General features: G+C 45.8%; 4 non-coding genes across 4 annotated transcripts; 2 read left to right on the forward strand and 2 right to left on the reverse strand.

Moving 5' to 3' along the window:
• Positions 1 to 1,228: 1,228 nt before the first annotated feature.
• Positions 1,229 to 1,301, reverse strand: trnar-acg (transfer RNA arginine (anticodon ACG)). Its single transcript has one exon. It is a non-coding gene; the product is annotated as a tRNA-Arg (tRNA).
• A 1,171-nt stretch (positions 1,302 to 2,472) lies between these two features.
• Positions 2,473 to 2,546, reverse strand: trnak-cuu (transfer RNA lysine (anticodon CUU)). The gene has a single exon. It is a non-coding gene; the product is annotated as a tRNA-Lys (tRNA).
• Positions 2,547 to 2,923: 377 nt separating this feature from the next.
• Positions 2,924 to 3,005, forward strand: trnas-acu (transfer RNA serine (anticodon ACU)). Its single transcript has one exon. It is a non-coding gene; the product is annotated as a tRNA-Ser (tRNA).
• Positions 3,006 to 4,366: 1,361 nt separating this feature from the next.
• Positions 4,367 to 4,448, forward strand: trnas-uga (transfer RNA serine (anticodon UGA)). Its single transcript has one exon. It is a non-coding gene; the product is annotated as a tRNA-Ser (tRNA).
• The last annotated feature ends 552 nt before the right edge of the window (positions 4,449 to 5,000 follow it).

The following is a 5,000-nucleotide window of genomic DNA, read 5'->3' on the forward strand; positions in this document are numbered from 1 at the left end:
TGACATCCGGACTGGGGGACTTTATCATTTGAACGTGAAGCCAGCCTTAAACCCTCTGAGGCGTGTCTGTCTGCCGGCACGAATCTTGTGAAAGGTATTTTTTTTAACGGAGAGCAACTTTAAAAAGGTTTCCGCAGCCACCTCGCAGTCCGTGTTTGATTATAGGAGGAATGCGGCGGCGGGGAGCTCGCATTTGTCGTGCTCGAGTGGTTAAGGCGATGGGCTCGAAATGCGTTGGGGCTTCCCCGCGCAGGTTCGAAACCTGCCGACTCCGGCGTCTGCCGCACGTCGCCTTGTGCCTGCGCGGCAGAGGCGAAGTGCCGCTTCTCCTTTCCTGGTACTATAAAAACGCTAAATCGCTTGGCCCCGCTGCCATGGAAAGCAATTCTTCAGATAACCACACATTTTGCGTTCGCACCTCTGGTGCTCTACTTATGCCTTTGAAAACCTAATGAATAAAGCTGTAAGAACCGACACGATGTGTAGGTGCTCTTAAAGCACGCAGTAAAGAACTGTTAACAGCAAGGGTTTCAGTGGGTTAACTGAGGAGAAGGCGTGATCGCTATTTGTTGACTTTTTATTTGGTGTTAGAAACACTCTTACTGTGCATGACGTGCAACAAATGTAGCCACAGAAATTGCATCACGCTTTCATGTATGCTATTGCAGACACCAACGTTGCCTAGATAGAAAACCGAAATAGCCGTGGGTTTGCTTGCTGGTCTGAAGGATCTCTCTTCAAATCTCTATCATTTGTCAATGGAAGTAAAAGGCGCTGCAATCTGATACGTTCAGAATCAAACCCGCAGCTGTTGTTCGACTTTATTTCTTGACTAATTACAACTGAGTGTCGCATGAGCAGTTACATAAACTTGTCTGGTATATTTGAACACAAATGCCGTTCTTCAATTAAAACTAACAGTACATTGTCAGGGACATTCAGTTCTATACAAACAAGAGACAGACAAGAGAATATTTCTACCGTTCATGTGGACTACGTGTTGACTTACTGATCGGAATAATTGAAAGGTTCGGGTTCATAGCCGATGCAGTGCGTGCTAATTAGAACAGCAACGCTGAGCTCTCAGCACCGTACTGAGCCCAGGTGTTTTTCTAAAGCTGTCAGGTGCAGTTCATTTACATGAAGGAAATCTCTTACTGGGTACGATTACAATGCAGTAAGTAGCACAGACTACTTAGGGAGTAGCCCGATGCGTTTAAAAACGACCCGAGCCAGGCAGGAGTCGAACCTGCAATCTCCTGATCCGTAGTCAGACGCGTTATCCATTGCGCCACTGGCCCTGGTGTGACACTGCAGGACTGTAACCCAGTGAGATCAGCACTGCAACTAGTAAAATATTACCCCCGGTCCATTCTTTTCCAAAAGTGAGAAACACCTGTTTTCTACATTTTGTCTGTGTTAAAACCATATCTCTTTAAACCAAACCAAGAGTTTGTCTTTTGCACTGATATTCTGATTCATTTCGATTTCAAAGAAAAAAAAAACATTATCTTCCAAAGCATCATAAAATTGTCCATTCTTCCAGACTCTACTTCTCTCTTGTAGTAGTACAGCAGACCTTTCCAGGTGAGCAGATCACAGAGTCCGAAATATGCTTCCTCCATCAAGCAAAGTACCTGAACATGACTCTGTCTTCATAAAAGCGCCCCTGTAATAAAGAAATTAAATCCGAAATCAAGAGGGAAGTTGCCTACTGAAGTTCAAAAAGTCATCAATTTTAACCTAGCAACACATTAAAGGCTGCATCTATACAAGTACGATTCTAGAAATGCTCACCAGATTACGTTTTAAGAAGGAACTGCGCCTCAGGTTCCGCCGAGATCTTAACTTGGATGGTAGGATTCAGAGTCCGGAGTGCGGACTGATGGCGCACGGAGGGTCCACATACTGTGGATCCCTCAGTTTTCTTCCGCGTGTTCAAACCGCCAGCGTGTGACTCCCCTGTCCCCGTGACCTCATTGCTCTGCTCTCGCCTCTGTGCAGCTGAGCCCGACTCATGGTAAAGTGGAAAACAATATGCCCTCAATGTGGGATTTACTCTGGATCGAGGATAGATGTCACCTTTTTATCGTTGAACAGGATGTATGTGATGTGGCGACTAGGTTCAATTTTGTATCCTTTTAAAAGATTAAGGACTGGGGTGAGCGTGATTTACCACCCTTTCAGCTAAGAACCCGACATGAGCACCGTTTAATCTGCATAGACTCGGTCGTTTAACTCTTCTCCATTAGCAGGGTTAAGGTTAAAGAAAAAAAACATTGCTGACTTCTTTTTTTTTGCCAGCCGCTAGCGCTGATTAGCAATGTTTGTATTTCATGTTTTGCAAGTTGCATCCATTTTAAGAAAAACAAGTCGCGTTAAAGACAGGAAATGAATACTTGCATTTAATTAAGTCTAGCCGTAGGCGGTTGTCTGTAAGGACCAGTTCTGTTCAAGAAGACAGAACAAAGAAGGCACCACTGGGATTCGGACTCAGGATCTCCTGTTTAAGAGACAAGCGCTTTAACCAACTAAGCCACGGCGCCCCGGGATAGTTGTCCTTTTGCAGCCACTTGGACACACCACTCAGACACATCTGCATTCGGTGTGTGCTCCGCCTGCTCGCTGAGCAAGTTGCCACCTTTATACAATAGCAACATCGACACCAAGAGAAAGGATGACAAATGGCTTTTATCTGGAACTTTTCAAGTCCAAGGAGCTCAATGTGCTTTCTGTGTACAACAGGGCCACTGAACTCCACACTGGCCACTGAACCACAGCAGTGGCTTGCTGGCTTGACATCTCCCAAGGAAAATGTTGAAATCGCATGTGGAACAGGAAAATGACCCTCGAGTACGAGGGAAAAAAAAGAAAAAGATCATCTGGAGCGCGCCAACCCATGTCTGGACAGCCCAGTTTCGTTGACGAGTTGGCCGAGTGGTTAAGGCAATGGACTACTAATTCATTGTGCTCTGCATGCATGGGTTTGAATCCCATCCTCGTCGCTCTCTATGTCTGACACGGGTGCCTGTTCGACGTTGGCCCTCCTTTTGTTTGCTCCAGTACTAGAGCCTTACATTTTCTAGCGGTGGCTGAACATGGTATAGTAGGCTAACGTTGGTATCGAGCAGTGGCAGTAACAGTATTTACGTGCCGCTGCTGCCAAGTGGCTCTGGGTTGAGACCGCGTTTTCACTTACTTGCAGCACAAACGGAGAAAGCGATTTTTGACAGTCTCTCGAGAGACTGCGCTAGGTGTTTAGGGATAGACTTTGTCAGTTCCCAATGGGATGATGGCCTCTCAAATAGTTTGTGATTCCTCTAGACGTTTATACAGTAGAAGCCTGCTTCGTGGCTTAAATCCAAGCTAAGGAAACGAGTTTGAGGTCTGATGCAGAACTGCGAATTCAATGAAGGGGAACACTACAGTACATTGCACTGTATGTGTGAGGAAAGCTGCCCCCTTCTGTTCCTTGTCGACCGAACAGAGGACTGTAAAGGATACCGCCAAGAAACTTTAGGATGCTGGTTGGAATCCAGCTCCAAAGAAGCCCCTTTGGGTGTTATGTCATCAAAAAGTAAGAACAGAGAATCTCCCTTGGATCAAAAGCGCAACAGAACTGTTTTCCGTGGAGCAGGTTTCAGACCCGTAGACCTGTTTTATTTGTAGGGCAGGGCGCATTCCCAAACGCGAATCTCCTGTTTTAGAAATGCTTTGGGCGGCGTGAAGTGAAAATAAGAAGTGGGCTCCAGATGCACATGGAAGCAATCAAGTGTTTCATCCGAGCTGTTTCAAAGACTGCTCAACAGCTTTCCTTTTACAGAGGCCCAACGATTAATGATGGGGGTGCACCCTTCAATGTGCCTTACGACTCTAGGGAGTGATTGAGACGATTCGTAGCGTGTGTTCATTTCCCTCTATTCCCCATGTTGTAGTGGTAAGATGACGTAAATTCCTGCTTCGACACGTAACGGCATTATAATCAAGTGCAGGAGCTGAGGGCTTTTGTTTTGTTTCGTTTTCTATGGCGTTCGTAAGCACGCAAAACAAAGACAATTCCTGCATCTAACACGAATGTAAATGTTTTTGAAAGTGTAGTGTGGTGCAGCTTGTAAAATCCTTGTCCACATTTGTGGTTTGTTGATGTTTTTTCTGTCTGCCAAAGTTGCATTTTGACATCCGGACGGGGAGACTTTATCATTTGAACGTCTTAAACCCTTAAACCCTCTGAGGCGTGTCTGTCTGCCGGCATGTATCTTGTGAAAGGTATTTTTTTTTTAATGTAGAGCGACTTTAAAAAAGTTTCCGCAGCCACCTCGCACTCCGTGTTAGATTATAGGAGGAATGGGGCGGCGGCGAGCTCGCTGTAGTCGTGGCCGAGTAGTTAAGGCGATGGACTTGAAATCCATTGGGGACTCCCCGCTCAGGTTCGAATCCTGCCGACTACGGCGTCTGCTGCACGTCACCTTGTGCCTATGCGGCAAAGGCGAAGTGCCGCTTCTCCTTTCCTGGTACTATAAAAATGCTACATCGCTTGGTCCTGCTTCCATGGAAAGCAGTTCTTCAGGTAATTCTACTCTCTTACCAAAGCTGTTAGGTTCCTTTCCGTGGTGAGATGGGTTGTCATGCAACGCTGCCACATAGTGCCGACAGACAAGTGTGTTGCGGGAGAAGAGAAAAGTGTTTGAAGATTTAAGAGTGTCTTAGGTGGAGCCAAAATCAAGTGTCACAAATGCAAGTGGGAAGAATTCCAATGTTTAATATGGTCAAAATAAGCGGAAGTTACCAGCTGGTCCGGCACAGTCTGCCATGCTTTTGTCATATACTGTAAAGTGGTGTCGAACTGGGTGTCGAACTGGAGCCTCACCATTTGCATATGTGAGGCTCCAGTTATACATCGAGTGTCACATTAAATGACAAAAATGAAGAGAGTTAAAGCAGCTGGAGAGGTTTTCTTACAACTTTTGAGCTGACACAGTTTTGGAAAATGTTTCCTTCAC

The sequence above is a fragment of the Lepisosteus platostomus genome, unplaced genomic scaffold (assembly GCF_059453375.1).
Source record: "Lepisosteus platostomus isolate fLepPlt1 unplaced genomic scaffold, fLepPlt1.hap1 Scaffold_72_H1, whole genome shotgun sequence".
Classification (NCBI taxonomy): Eukaryota; Metazoa; Chordata; class Actinopteri; order Semionotiformes; family Lepisosteidae; genus Lepisosteus; species Lepisosteus platostomus.